The sequence below is a fragment of the Macaca nemestrina genome, chromosome 12, assembly GCF_043159975.1.
Source record: "Macaca nemestrina isolate mMacNem1 chromosome 12, mMacNem.hap1, whole genome shotgun sequence".
Classification (NCBI taxonomy): domain Eukaryota; kingdom Metazoa; phylum Chordata; class Mammalia; order Primates; family Cercopithecidae; genus Macaca; species Macaca nemestrina.
Window position 1 is genome coordinate 101,673,456 of NC_092136.1, and position 14,833 is coordinate 101,688,288.

General features: G+C 38.7%; 1 protein-coding gene across 1 annotated transcript in view; it reads right to left on the reverse strand.

The window, feature by feature from the left end:
• LOC105466503 (transient receptor potential cation channel subfamily C member 6) overlaps window positions 1–13,460 on the reverse strand; it is a 256,881-nt gene extending 243,421 nt beyond the window's left edge. The window contains exon 1 of the mRNA XM_011715466.3: window positions 13,381–13,460. The gene's annotated coding sequence lies outside the window, so the exon portion shown is untranslated. The remainder of the gene's footprint in view (window positions 1–13,380) is intronic.
• Window positions 13,461–14,833: the final 1,373 nt, after the last annotated feature.

Genomic DNA, 14,833 nt, shown 5'->3' on the forward strand with positions numbered 1-14,833 from the left:
GAAACTGTGGGATAATAAATGTATGTTGTTTAAAGTATTAATACATTAAAAACTCAGGCTCAGACAGGCGGAGCTACTTGCTGCAGTTTACAGGTCCTAAAGACAAAGCCAAGATTGAAACCCAGGCTGCCCATCCCGAGAGGCCTCATCCTTAACCATTAAGCTACACTCTTTCTTTGTACCAGTTATCAATAGATTAATGCAATTTTGTAGAGAGTTCAGAAATATACCTAATCATTATACAGTATGAGATAGAAGTGGCTTTTGAATTACTGGGACATCAATTTGTCATCTTTTGTCCAATCAAAAGATAAGCCCCTGTCCCGTACAACTTTGGCTCTATCTCCGATATGACCTGATTGCTCCCTTCATCTCAGACTTTTTCAAAATGACTTCCAAAAACCTAAATCTACAACTTATTATTATTATTCTCCACGCCCCAGCAAATACTTGTCTTTGTGCTATTTTTGAGCCTTCTATCCCTCTGTATCGTTGTCACCTGCCAAAAATCTAGTTACTATATGCATCTTCCCATTTTAGAACACGCTACTTTAACTTTCTGGATGAACTCCAGATCCTCAAAGGTGGGATCCTTGTCTTTGTAACCACAGTCCCAGAGGTAACGTAGATGTTCATAAACGTATGTCAACAGATTAAATAAATGGCTTAAAAAATTAATTCCTCCAAGAATAACCAATGCTACTATATATACTGCATGTCTGCTATTACCTTTCAACAGTGTCATCCTTATCTGCGGAACCAGGAGTGATTTCTTTCCACAGACAAAACAAAGCAGGCTTTTGGGACACAAACCAATGGAAAGCTGTTGCCTTTAGGTGTCTTGGCTCCAGGTAATAACTTGCTGATTCATTAACAAATTATAATATACATTAGAATGATTTTTTTCTTCTATACCGTGTACATTCACACAGAGGAAAAATTGTATACAGTAAATGCTGACATGGATAAAAACATGGATGTTTCAAGCAGTAAGGATGCTTACACTCAGAATAAAGTACAGTTTTTTTGTTGCCATTTTCTTTTTTAGAGAGAGGTCCTCACTCTGTCACTCAGGCTGGAGTGCAGTGGCACAATCATATGTCACAGTAACCTTGAACTCCTGGGCTCAAGTGGCCCTCCCACTTCAGCCTCACAACTGGCTGAAACTACAGGAACATGCCACCTCACCTGGCTAATTATTATTATTATTTGTAGAGATGGGATTTTGCTGTGTTGCCCAGGCTGATCTAAAACTCCTGGCCTCAAGCAATCCTCCCACCTCAGCCTCCCAAGGCAATGGAATTACAAGTGTAAGCCACCGTGCCTGGCTCAGAGTACAGTTTTAATATCCAAATTTCCAAGCATTCACCCATATACTCTAAGATAACAAGAGGATAATAGTGAAAGTGTTTAGGGATTACTTTGTCCTTATTCTATAAGTCAAGTAATACATTCTAATTTCATATTACTTTTGAAAATAAGAAAATATTTATAAAGTTGCATAAAGCAGACTTTTTGAGGTAAATAAATTAGCATTTTAGATGAGGAAACCTAGGCTTACAGAAGAGGTGTGACTCGAAGACCACACAGAAAACAGCAGAACTGAGACTAAGCCTAGATCTAACACCATATCCACGATCGATTGCAATTTAGCTATGCCCTGTCCCCGCATCAAGACAATAGGAACACTGGAGCAGGGTCTGGACTGCAGGGCTGCCCTCTGGGGAGCCAGGTGGAGCCTGGTGGTAGGGTGTCTTGCCATGGCTGTGCACTCCAGCCCTGAGTGCAGCAACTGAGAGCTGGTATTGTTAAGAGGACCAGAGACTGAAAGTTGGGCAGAACGTGCAGTCAAGCTGTGGGTCTGGAAGGGCTCTACAGAGACGGGGAGCAGGGCAAAATCTGGAGAAATTAGATAAGAATAGAAGTTCCAAGCAGGAAATGTGAGGCCAAGTATCTAGAGAATATCCTAGGCCTGGAGAACATGGCACTTCATTATAGGCAGCTACCTCCCACACCAGTGAGGAGATAGTGTCAAGAATCAGCTACAGCTCAAATAGGCTGCTCCCTCTCTGCCATGGCTCCCCATGCAGGGGAAATGCATTCCTCCTCATAGCCTCAAGATGCCCACACCCCCTAAGGCAGGAAATGGGGAAAGTCAGATTTTTTGTCTGTGTTTGGCTACCGTAGAGAAAAAGGTAAAAATTATAGACTGAGAAAGGAGGGGAAGTAATACTCTCAAGACATATTTACTAGCAAATTGTAAATCAACAGTTGGTGAACTTATCATCAACACAGGGAATGCAGCTCTGAATCTTGTGTCAATTTTCTCCCCTAAATCAACTCTCATAACTCATCACACATTACATCCTTCCACCTAATGAAACTGAACTCATCAAGAGGGAATTCAAATATTTTAGGGACAACCATCCAATTCATTTGCAATGGTAAATTGGTGTGGGATTTAACTGCATGGCTACCACTCAATTCCAACTTGGGTATCACTGGCCTCCAACTGGCTTTGATTCAAAACATTGTTTGAAACTAGGTCAGATGAGATTTCACGGCAGTCGGGTCACTGTCCACTTGTCTGTTTGGGGTTTTGGGGTTTTCTGACAAGTCGACAAACATTTTATGTCTAATGTATCTGACTCTCATCCTTCTGCATAATATACAGTTCCCTCAGTTAGAACAACATGGCACTGTCTTAGGGCTAGGCAGGTTGTATAACCATTAACATTTCATTTTATAAATAAAACTTTTGCTAACACTGTGGCTCAACAAACACTTCCATACTCAGAAAGGAAACATAATAAGATAACATATACTTGATGTAGAAGAACTTTGATATTGTGTTTCTCCAGCAAAATCATTGTCAGAAAAGCAATAAATACAGTTTGTAAAATTTTAAGTGATTTTGCCAGGGATGGGGAGTTGACAGGTTAATGAAGTAGAAGGGAAAAAAACTTAGTAAGTCCAGAACGCTATAAACCCTTTTTGTTTTACAGTTGTTATTGCTATTCTTATTTAATCATTTCAATAACCCTGAAAGGTACTGATATCCACTTTAAGGATAAAAACATCCTGAGCCCCATAAAAGTTAAGTAACTTGATCAAGGTCAGCTGGAGAGACCAAGGTTTCTTTAGGGCTTGAATCCAGATCTACCTGGTTCCACAGCCCAGGCATCCATGCATAACATAGTAAGTGGTGCAAAGGGACATGGCAGGTGCCTACCCAGCATCTTTTGTCCCTTATTTCATCTTAATAAAATCCAGATGTTAAGATAACCATCCTCCCACACATCACTGTGTATTTCAGAGGATGAGACCTCATCCCCTACTCAAGGGGTGCCTGTTGGAATGGTCATTACCATTCCCTTTGCCGTGAAGGCTTTAGGGTTCAAAAGTAACTTAATTCTAGCCAATTTCATATAAGGGGAAATCTGCTCATGGAAGGGCAGATGATGGATAGCACTTCAGGGGCGAAAAAAAAAACAACTATTTTCTCTCTCTTTAGAGAGTATATAGTAAATGCACCTGATAGCAGTAACTTAAGCATACCCTGAGAATTGCCCTGTATAGCAGACATACCTGAATACGTGTTCTGAGCTAGGGAATCCAGGAGTGGCCACCCAGCAAATTCGTTCCTTGTCTATGGGAAACTCTGAGTCCTTAGCCCATCCCGTGGCATATGGGCCACACACAGGATCAAGGCCCACATTTTGGGTTGCATGAAGGTTACCAGGTGGAGGTTGTTAGGGAAAGAGTGTTGAGAAAAATACTATATAAATCTCATGTTTTTTGCAACTAGTTGTAGTTCTTCTGCCCAGTCTGCTCCCACCGAGCTGTGCAATTATTCTCTCTGGCCTGCCACCAGTGGACTCTCTCCCCCGTATGTAAGCCCCCAGTGAAACCCCATGTGTTGTTTGCTGGTTTTGAGTCTCTTCCTCAGCCTCTTGAACCTGGTGCCATCCCCACTGGAGTCTACAGGGTTTCAGTATGACAGAGAAAAAAAGCAAGAAATACTTCTCTTCATCTTGGGGATATGGTTACATTTGGAAATGATGACTGGCGCTGCTACCAGCAATTTGGTATCAGCCTGAGGATAAAGTCTCTGCCCCAGAGGACACAACGGAGGAACAAAAGAAACTTGGCTCTTGAATATTTAGTGTCATTCACCAATTAAGTAATCCTGGAGTTTGCTATCCCCCCGGGATTCCCCTTATAAAATAACATATGCCTGTGTTCACCCCAGTTTAAATTCTGGTTTCTTTCATTGGACCCTAAAGCATCCTAATGGTATAACTAGATGCCAAGACTTCAGGCAGCAAGACTAGACTGCCTTCGCTCCTTGTAGATTTCAAAGGAGTTGTAACAGGAGATCCTAAACTGAAATAAATTCATCCAAGCAGAGCCGATGAAGGGGTCAGAGTGGCTGAGACTTGCCACTATGACTTCTAAGGCAGGGGGGTTAGGAAACCAGGGGCCAGCTGTTATGGAGGCAGGAACATTTGCAGGAATGAAACCTGGGACTCATATCAAAGCAACCTGGCTAGTGTAATAAGCTGAAGTTGAGCCCTGTAACCAATACACAGAACAGGTGGTCAAGTTCTATCAAGCTGAGGTCATTTACAAGAAAAGTAGAAAGGGGTTGCCTGGCAAGAGCCAAGTCAATTAAATTCATTTCCTAAGAATTTCTTCTGGACAGTGATTATTTTTTTAATTTAAGAGACAATTTTGAAATCTAATTATCCTCACAATCACCCTCAATTCATTGGCTTGGCGATTTAAATTTAACATGTTAAAAGTTTTTATGTTAAATATTTAAAACATATTGAATTAGCAGCAATTTTAATAAATCTAATATCTCAGTGAAGATTCTAAGTATATAAGCTATTTAAATTCTTAACACAATATTTGTATTTATCAGGGGAGGAGAGATTGAAAGGAAAGAGAGAGAAAACATTAAGAAACAGCATACCTTAGTCATAGTTCTTGTCATTAGTCATATTGCTTATTGTCTGTTAGTATGCATAACAGAGAAACACTCCAGCATTTGTTGATTCACTGCATTTTATTTGTTAATAATAGAATGCCTCCTAAAGAATCACATGTAGAAAAGCACTGAAATCGCTTCCCTGGAAAAATTGAGGGTAATCTCCTTTTAAGTATAGAATCACATAAACTAATGAACACTAAATTACCATTTATCTTCTTCCACATTCCTGGATTTTCTTCAGTGAATCTGACCACAAAAAAAATATGCCGGTTTCACAGTAGACCTTTTTCTTTCATAAATTGCCCAGTCTGGGGTACGTCTTTATCAGTAGTGTGAAAACAAACTAATACAGTAAACTGGTATCAGTAGAGTGGGGCATTACTGGAAAGATATCCGAAAATGTGGAAGCCATTTTGGAACTGGGTTACAGGCAGAGGTTGGAACAGTTGGGAGGGCTCAAAAGAAGACAGGAAAATGTGGGAAAGTTTGGAACTTCCTAGGGACTTGAGTGGCTCTGCCCAAAATGCTGATAGTGATATGGACAATAAAGTCCACGCTGAGGTGGTCTCAGATGGAGATGAGGAATTTGGTGGGAACTGGAGCAAAGGTGACTCTTGTTATGGTTTGTTGTTGTTGTTGTTGTTGTTGTTGTTGTTGTTGTTTTAGCAGGCCTTATAATAGTTACACAATGTTTTATTTAAAATAATATTAGAAAATCTACTACAAAATAACACAAATAAACCAATAATCCTTACTAAGGATGCCGCCTCTTTCTAACTACACAGAAAACCAAATAATAAAAATTTGGGCCACAGCTTTGTAGATTTTTTTTTTTTTTATTACTATACTTTAAGTTCTAGGGTACATGTGCATAACGTGCAGGTTTGTTACATATGGATACTTGTGCCATGTTGGTGTGCTGCACCCATCAACTTGTCAGCACCCATCAACTCGTCATTTGCATCAGGTATAACTCCCAGTGCAATCCCTCCCCCCTCCCCCCTCCCCATGATAGGCCCCGGTGTGTGATGTTCCCCTTCCTGAGTCCAAGTGATCTCATTGTTCAGTTCCTACCTATGAGTGAGAACATGCGGTGTTTGGTTTTCTGTTCTTGCGATAGTTTGCTGAGAATGATGGTTTCCAGCTGCATCCATGTCCCTACAAAGGACACAAACTCATCCTTTTTTATGGCTGCATAGTATTCCATGGTGTATATGTGCCACATTTTCTTAATCCAGTCTGTCACTGATGGGCATTTGGTTTGATTCCAAGTCTTTACTCTTGTTATGTTTTCGCAAAGAGACTGGCGATATTTTGCCCCTGTTCTACAGATTTGTGGAACTTTGAACTTGAGAGAGATAATTTATGGTATCTGGAGGAAGAAATTTCTAAGCAACAAAGCATTCACATGTAACTTGGGTGCTGTCAAAGGCACTCAGTTTTACAAGGAAAAAAGAGCATAAAAGTTTGGAAAATTTGCAGCTTGACAATGTGATGGAAAAGAAAATTTCATTTTCTTAAGAGAAATTCAAGCTCACTGCAGAAATTTACATAAGTAATGAGGAGCCAAATGTTAATTCCCAAAACATGAGGGAAATGTCTCCAGGGCATGTCTGAGGTCTTAACAGCTAACAGCAGCCCCTCCCATCACAGCCTGGAGGCCTAGGAAGAAAGAGTGGTTTCATGGGCCCAGCCAAGGGTCCCAGTGCTGTGTGCAGCCTAGGGACTTGGTGCCGTGCTTTCCAGTCACTCCAGCCGTGACTAAAAGGGGCCAAGATACAACTCAGGCCATGGCTTTAGAGGAGCCTTGGCAGCTTCTAGGTGGTGTTGAGCCTGTGAGTGCATTGAAATCAAGAATTGGGGTTTGGAAACCTCCGCCTAGGTTTCAGAAGATGTATGGAAACACATGAATGCCCAGGGAGAATTTTGCTGCAGGGGTAGGGCCCTCATGGAGAACCTCTGCTAGGGCAGTGCAGAAGGGAAATGTGGGGTTGGAACCCCCACACAGAATCCTTACTGGAGCACCACTTATTGGAGCAGTGAGAAGAGGGTCTCTGTCCTCCAAATCCCAGAATGGTAGATCCACCAACAGCTTGCACTATATGCCTGGAAAAGCCACAGACACTCAACACTAGCCCATGAAAGCAGCCAGGAGGGCGGCTGTACCCTACAAAGCCACAAGGTCAGAGCTGCCAAAAACCAGGGGAACCCACCTCTTGCATCAGTGTGACCTGGATGTGAGACACAGAGTCAAATGAGATCATTTTCGAGCTTTAAGATTGGATCATGCTGCTGGATTTCAGATTTGCATGGGGCCTATAGCCCCTTTGTTTTGGACAATTTCTCCCATTTGGAATGGGTGTCTTTATGCAATGCCTGTATACACCCTGTATCTAGGACGTAACTAACTTGCTTTAGATTTTACTGGCTCATAGGCAGAAGGGACTTGCCTTGTCTCAGATAATATTTTGGACTGTGGACTTTTGAGTTAATGCTGAAATGAGCTAAGAATTTGAGGGAAGGCACAATTGGTTTTGAAATGTGAGGATGAGATTTGGGAGGGGCCAGGGATGGAATGATATGGTTTGGCTGTGTCCCCACCCAAATCTCATCTTGAATTGCCATGTGTTGTGGGAGGGACCTGGTGGGAGGTAATTGAATCATGGGGGCAGGTCTTTCCCATGCTGTTCTCGTGACAGTGAGTCTCACGAGATCTGATGGTTTTAAAAACAGGAGTTTTTAAAAACATGCTTTTGAGAACACAAGCTCTCTCTTCTCTTGTCTGCCACCATGTGAGATGTGCCTTTCACCTTCCACCATGATTGTGAGGCCTCCCCAGACACATGGAAATGTAAGTCCATTAAATCTCTTTCTTTTGTAAATTGCCCAGTCTTGGGTATGTCTTTATCAGAAGTGTAAAAATGAACTAATACAACAACCATATTCAAGTGCTTACTAGTAAAAGCTGGGACAGGATTTACATTGTCTGCTATTGCCAATATTTTCTAGAACATTGTATTAGTCAGGGTTCTCTAGAGAAAGAGGGCCAAAAGGTAAGTATGTAGGTAGGTACCATTTATTAATAATAAATTGGTTCACATGATTGTAGAGACTAAATCTAGAACCAGGAAAACTGATGGGATAGTTGCAGTCTGAGTCCAAAGGCCTCAGAAGCAGAAGAGCTGATGGTGTAAACTCCAGTCTCAGTTTGAGGCCAAAGGCAGGAGAAGACTGATGTCTCAGCTCAAAACAGTCAGAGAGAAAGACAGAATTCCTTCTTATTCAGTTTCTTATTCTATTCAGGCCATCAGCAGATTGGGTGAGGCCCACCCACATAGGGGAGGGCAACCGACTTTCCTCAGTCTATTAATCCAAATGTTAAATGTTCTTCTCATTCAGAAACACCCTCACAGGCACACCCAGAAATAATGTTTAACCAACTATCTGGACATCCTTTGGCTCAGTCAATTTAACACATAAAACAACCATAATAAACACTTTTCAATTGTTTTCACCAGCTGATGCAGTGTAAGGTGGTTTTAAAAAAATGGCAGGAAATGAGCCCGTCTTTTGAGGCCATAAAAGGCTATTTTGTTTAAAGATACCCTAGAGATTTCTACTAGCAATAAGGAAGATTAGATCTAAAGGTCTTTCTTCTACAAAAAAAAATTAGATGTAGTGTAAATTTAGAAAAGCTTTCTAATACAAATCATACCCACAAGTAAATAAAGAAAATATCTATGAGCTAGTAAGATTAATAATAACAACAGTAAAGATCATAATAAATGGTAAACTGAAATCAGAAAGGTAAGCTCTAAGGATTCCAAGGACAATCGCCTTACCATTACTGAATCACTGGGACTGAAGACATATCCATACGCTCTATGCAATGTCAAGGAGCTACACCTGAGGCACATGAATTTGGCAGCCTCAGAAAGGGGGAAAGGAATACTAACTCAGTAGTACTTGCTGGAAACAAGATGAAACCAACATAAATCTCCATAATTTGGAGAAAATTCATTTCCATAGACTAAGTTTAACCAAACATAAAATCACAATAAAAATTGTTAACTCTACAAAGAAAAAGCCACAATTAGTTAAAACAAAACAAAACAACTACAAAAAAAAATCGTCAGTGATATAGATAAGGAAAATTAAAATTATTAGAAAAGTAACATTAAAAACTAAGTATGAAATGTTAACAAATTAAAATCTTAAATGAAAATAAGAGACAAAAAACTATAAAAATGACCGGGTAAAAAAGAACCAAACAGAACTTAAGAAACAAAAAATACATAGTAATTAAAATGCAAATTCAATGGAAAAAGAAATTACTGAGAAAAACAAGGAAAATAAAATCATGAAAGACAAGATAAAAGAAATGAAGAATAAATAAGATTTAATCAGAACCCTAGAAGAGATAATAGAAAGAATGGAGGAGAGGCAATATTGAAGCAGAAAATATCTATGACTTTTACAGAATGACACAGCTAGATTAACAGTGAAAACAAAATAGAAGATCCAAATAAGTGCAACGAGAAATAACAAAGATGCCATTACAACTGATTCCACAGAAATACAAAAGATCTTCAGAGACTATTATGAACACCTCTATGCACAAAACAGAAAATCTAGAAGAAATGGATAAGTTCCAGTAAACACACAACCCCCCTAAGATTAAACAAGGAAGAACATGAAACCCTGAACAGACCAGTAACAAGTTTTGAAATTGAATCAGTAATAAAAAGTCTACCAGCAGAGAAAAGCCCTGGATCAGATGGATTCACAGGCAAATGGAATCTACCATATGTCCAAAGAACTGGTACCAATTCTACTGAAGCTAGCCCAAAAAAATCAAAGAGGAGGGGCTCCTCACTAACTGATTCTATGAAGCCAGCATCAGCCTGATACCAAACCCTGGCAGAGACAAAAATAAAATAGAAAACTACAGGCCAATGTCCCTGATTTTAAAGATGCCAAAATCCTCAACAAAATACTAAAAAAAATAAATTCAGCAGCATGCCAAAAAGTTAATTCACCACAATTAGGCTTTATTCCTGGGATGCAAGACTGATTCAGCATGAGCAAATTATAAATGTGATCTACCACTTACGATTAAAAGCAAAAAATGTAAGATCATCTCAATAAACACAGAAAAAGTTTTTGATAAAATCCAATATACCTTCATGATAAAAGCCCTATACATACTAGGCATTGAAGGAACATACCTCAAAATAATGAGAGTCATCTATGACACACTCAAGACCAACATCATACTTAATGGGCAAAAGCTGGAACCATTCCCTTGTCTGGAACAAAACAAGGATGTCCACTTTCACCACTCCTATTCAACGAAGTACTGGAAGTTCTAGCCAGAGCAATCAGGGAAGATAAAGAAATAAAAGGCACCCCAAAACGAAAAGAAGTCAAAGTATCCTGCATCACTGATCATATGATTATATATCTGGAAAACCCTAAAGACTCCACCAAAAGGCTCCTAGAACTAATAAACAACTTCAAAGTAAAGTTTCAGGATACAAACTCAATGTACGAAAATTAGTAGCATTTCCATACACTAATAATGCTCAAGCTGAGAGTCAAATCAAGAACACAGTCTCATTTACAATAGCCACAAAAAGTTGAAATACCTAGTAATACATAAATCAAGAAGGTGAAAGATTTCTATAAGGGTGTGAAAGATTTCTGTAAGGAGAACTTCAAAACACTACAGAAAAAAATCAGAGACAACACAAATGGAAAAACATTCCATGCTCATGGATGGAAAGAATCAGTATCATTAAAATGGCCATACTACACAAAGCGACCTACAGATTCAATGATATTTCTATCAGATTACTCATGTCATTTTTCAATGAACTAGAAAAAATATTCTAAAATTTATAAGAACCAAAAAAAAAAAAAAGCCAAATAGACACCGAAGCAATCCTAAGTGAAAAGAACAAAGCCAGAGGCACCACACTACCTGACTTCAAACAACAACATAAGGCCACACTAACCAAAGCAGCACAGTACTGGTACAAAAACAGACACATAGACCAATAGAACAGAATTGAGAACCCAGAAATAAAGCCACACGTGTGACCATCTGATCTTCATCAAAGCCAACAAAAACAAGTAGTAGAGAAAGGACTCCCTATTCAATAAATAGTGCTAGGATACCTGTATAGCCATATGCAAGAAAATGAAACTGGATCCCTACCTTTTACCACTTACAAAAATCCAGTTCAAAATGTGTTAAATAATTAGGTGTAAGACCTCACTATAAGAATCATGGAAGAAAACCTAGGAAACATCATTCTGGACATCTGCCTTGGCAAAGAATTTATTACTAAGTCCTCAAGAACACTTGCAAAAAAATGACAAAAATTGACAAGTGGGACCTAATTAAAGATCTGCACAGCACAAAAACAAACAAAAAACTATCAACAGAGTAAATAGACAACCTACAGAATGGGAGAAAATATTCGCAAACTACACACCTGATAAAGATCTAATATCCAGAAGCTATAAGGAACTTAAACACTTCAACAAGCAAAAACAAATAACCTCGTAAAAAATGGGCAAAGGCCATATAGTAGTTCATTTTCACACTGCTATAAAGAACTGCCTGAGACTGGATAATTTATAAAGGAAAAGGATTTAACTGACTCACAGTTCAGCATGGCTGGGAAGGCCTCAGGAAACTTACAATCATGGCGGAAGGCAAAGCGGAAGCAAGGCACCTGTTTCAAGAGGTAACAGGAAGGAGAATGAATGCAGGAGGAACTACCAAACATTTATAAAATTATCAGATCTTGTGAGAACTCACTCACTATCACAAGAACAACATGGGGGAAACCACCGCCCTGATTCAGTTACCTCCACCTTGTCTCTCCCTTGACACATGTGGATTACAGGGATTATGGAGATTACAATTCAAGAAGAGATTTTGAGTGGTAACAGAGCCAAACCATATCAGGATATGAACAGGAACTTCTCGAAATAAGATATACAAGCAGCCAACAAACATGAAAAAAAATGCTCTTATCACAATCATCAGAGAAATGCAAATCAAAACCACAATGAGATACCATCTCACGCCAGTCAGAACAACTATCAAAAAGTCAAATAATAACAGATCCTGGTGAGGCTGTGGAGAAAAGGGAATGCTTATACACTGTTGATGGGAATGTAAATTAGTACAGCCACTGTGGAAAACAGTCTGGAGATTTCTCAAAGAACTTAAAACAGAGCTACCATTCAACCCAGCAATCTCATTACTAGGTATATACCCCAAAGAAGAGAAATAATTATGAAAAAAGAAACATGCACTCATATGTTCATCACAGTGCTTTTACCAATAGCAAAGATGTGAAATCAGCCTAGGTGCCCATCAACAGTGGATTGGAAGAAAATGTGGTACATATACACCAGGATATACTACACAGCCATAAAAAAGAATGAAATTATGTTCTTTGCAGCAACCTAGATGCAGCTGGAGGCTATAATCTTAAGCAAAATAATATGGGAAATAATATAGAAAACCAAATACTGCATGTTCTCACTTATAGGTGGGAGCTAAATATTGAGCACACAAGGACATAAACATGAGAACAATTGACAGTATAAACTACTAAATGGGGGGAGTGAGGGAGGGGAGCATGGTGTATTAGTGCATTTTCATGATGCTGATAAAGACATACCCAAGACTGGGCAATTTACAAAAGAAAGTGATTTAATGGACTTACAGTTCCATGTGGCTGGGGAGGCCTCATAAATCATGGTGGAAGGTGAAAGGCACATCTCACATGGTGGCAGACAAGAGAAGAGAACTTGTGGAGGGAAACTCACCTTTTTAAAACCATCAGATCTCAAGGGACTTATTCACTATCATGAGAACAGCACGGAAAACACCTGCCCTCATGATTCAATTACCTCCCACCAGGTCCCTCCCACACGTGGGAAGTGTGGGAGTTACAATTCAAGATGAGATTTGGGTAGGGGCACAGCCAAACCATATCACATGGGTTGAAAACCTACCTATTAGATACTATGCCCATGACCTGGGTGACAGGATTTATACCCAAAACCTCAGTATCACATAACATACCCAGGTAATAAACCTGCACACGTACCCCCTGTATCTCAAATAAAAATTTAGGAAAAATCCACCTATATCTTCTTTAAATATGCATGCTCAAAATATAGAATGTACAATGATAAAATTATATACTGTCAAACACTAAACCAAGTAAAGCTAGTATAGCAGTATTACTGTCAGCTAAAGTAGGTTTTATGTAGAAGGCCCTACAACTCTAATAATTTGGTTTAAACTCTTTGGAAAGCAATTTAGCATTATAATATAAATTTGAATATGCACTTACCTTACCACTCAGCAATTCCACTCCACTTTCTAGAGAAAGCCTTGCACATACACCCCAGTAGATACACAAGAATGTTTATATCAGCCCTGGTCATAAAAGCAACAAACAAAAACAAAATTACCTAAGTGTTTAAACACGGGATACTAAATGATATTGCATATTCACACACTTGATTATTGTAGAAAACAAAAATTAAGGAACTCTAGCTATATCCCACAATATACATGAATCCTATAAAAGAAATAATGAAAAATGGAAAGTCACAAAACACTTCATATAAGATGATACCACTTTTACAAAGCTCAAAAACAAGCTGAACAATATATTATTTAGGGACACACACATATGAGGTAAAATGCGTTTTTGAAAGCACACATTTTAAACACAAGATACTGGGAATTAGTTATTTTGGGGAGTGAGTCAATAGCTTGATATCTAGAATATGCACATGGGGTAACATTAGTGATTAAGACAATGTTCTGTCTCTCAGTGTAGGCAATTGTTTCAGAAGTGTTGACTTTATTGTTATGCTTTATAACGTAAAAATATACTAGATAAATTCATTTGTATCAAACATAATAATAAATGTAAAAATACATACAGTTTTGCTAACACCGCTCTAAGTATATCACTCTCAGATACTGTAATGAAATGCAATTAAAACTCAAAAAAGAACACATCTAATATTGAACCCTTGCTCATATAACAGTTCTTAAATAGCAGATCTTGAACTAACTATATATCTGAAAAAGAGAGCACTACAGTGCTCTTTTCCCTGCTTGGGAAATATGTTCCTGTCTCATGTCAAAGGAACAATTTCTGCCATAAAGTTGTGCTTTAATATAAAAATGTTTTATTTCCACCTTCTAAAATGGCTAGAATCAAAAAGCTAGATAACAAATGTTGGTGAAAATGAAGTGCAATCTGAACACTCACACACCGCTAATAGAATGTGAAATGTTACAGACACTTAGGCAAACAGTCAGTTTCTCAAACAGTTAAACACAGACTTACCACATGACCTTCCAGTTTTATCTTAGGCATATACCCAAGAGAAATGAAAACATATATCCGCAGAGAAACATTTACACACGTCTATAGCAACATTATTCATAATAGCTAAAGATGGAAATAACCTCAATCAACTGACAAACTAATAATAAAATGTGGTATAACCACTCATACATGGAATAATAATCAGTCATAAAAAGGAATGAAATACTGAGACATGCTATAACATGAATGAACCTCAAAAACATTACACTAAGTGAAAGAAAGTTAGAAAAACTATATGTTATATGATTTTATCCATATGAAAGTCCAGAACAGGGAAATCTAAAGTGACAAAAGGAGATTAGATATTTCTTAGGACTAGGAGGCAGGGCAAATGGGGGAGTATAGGGGCGATAACTAAAGAGTAAGGGGTTTCTTTTTGAGGTGATAAAAATATTCT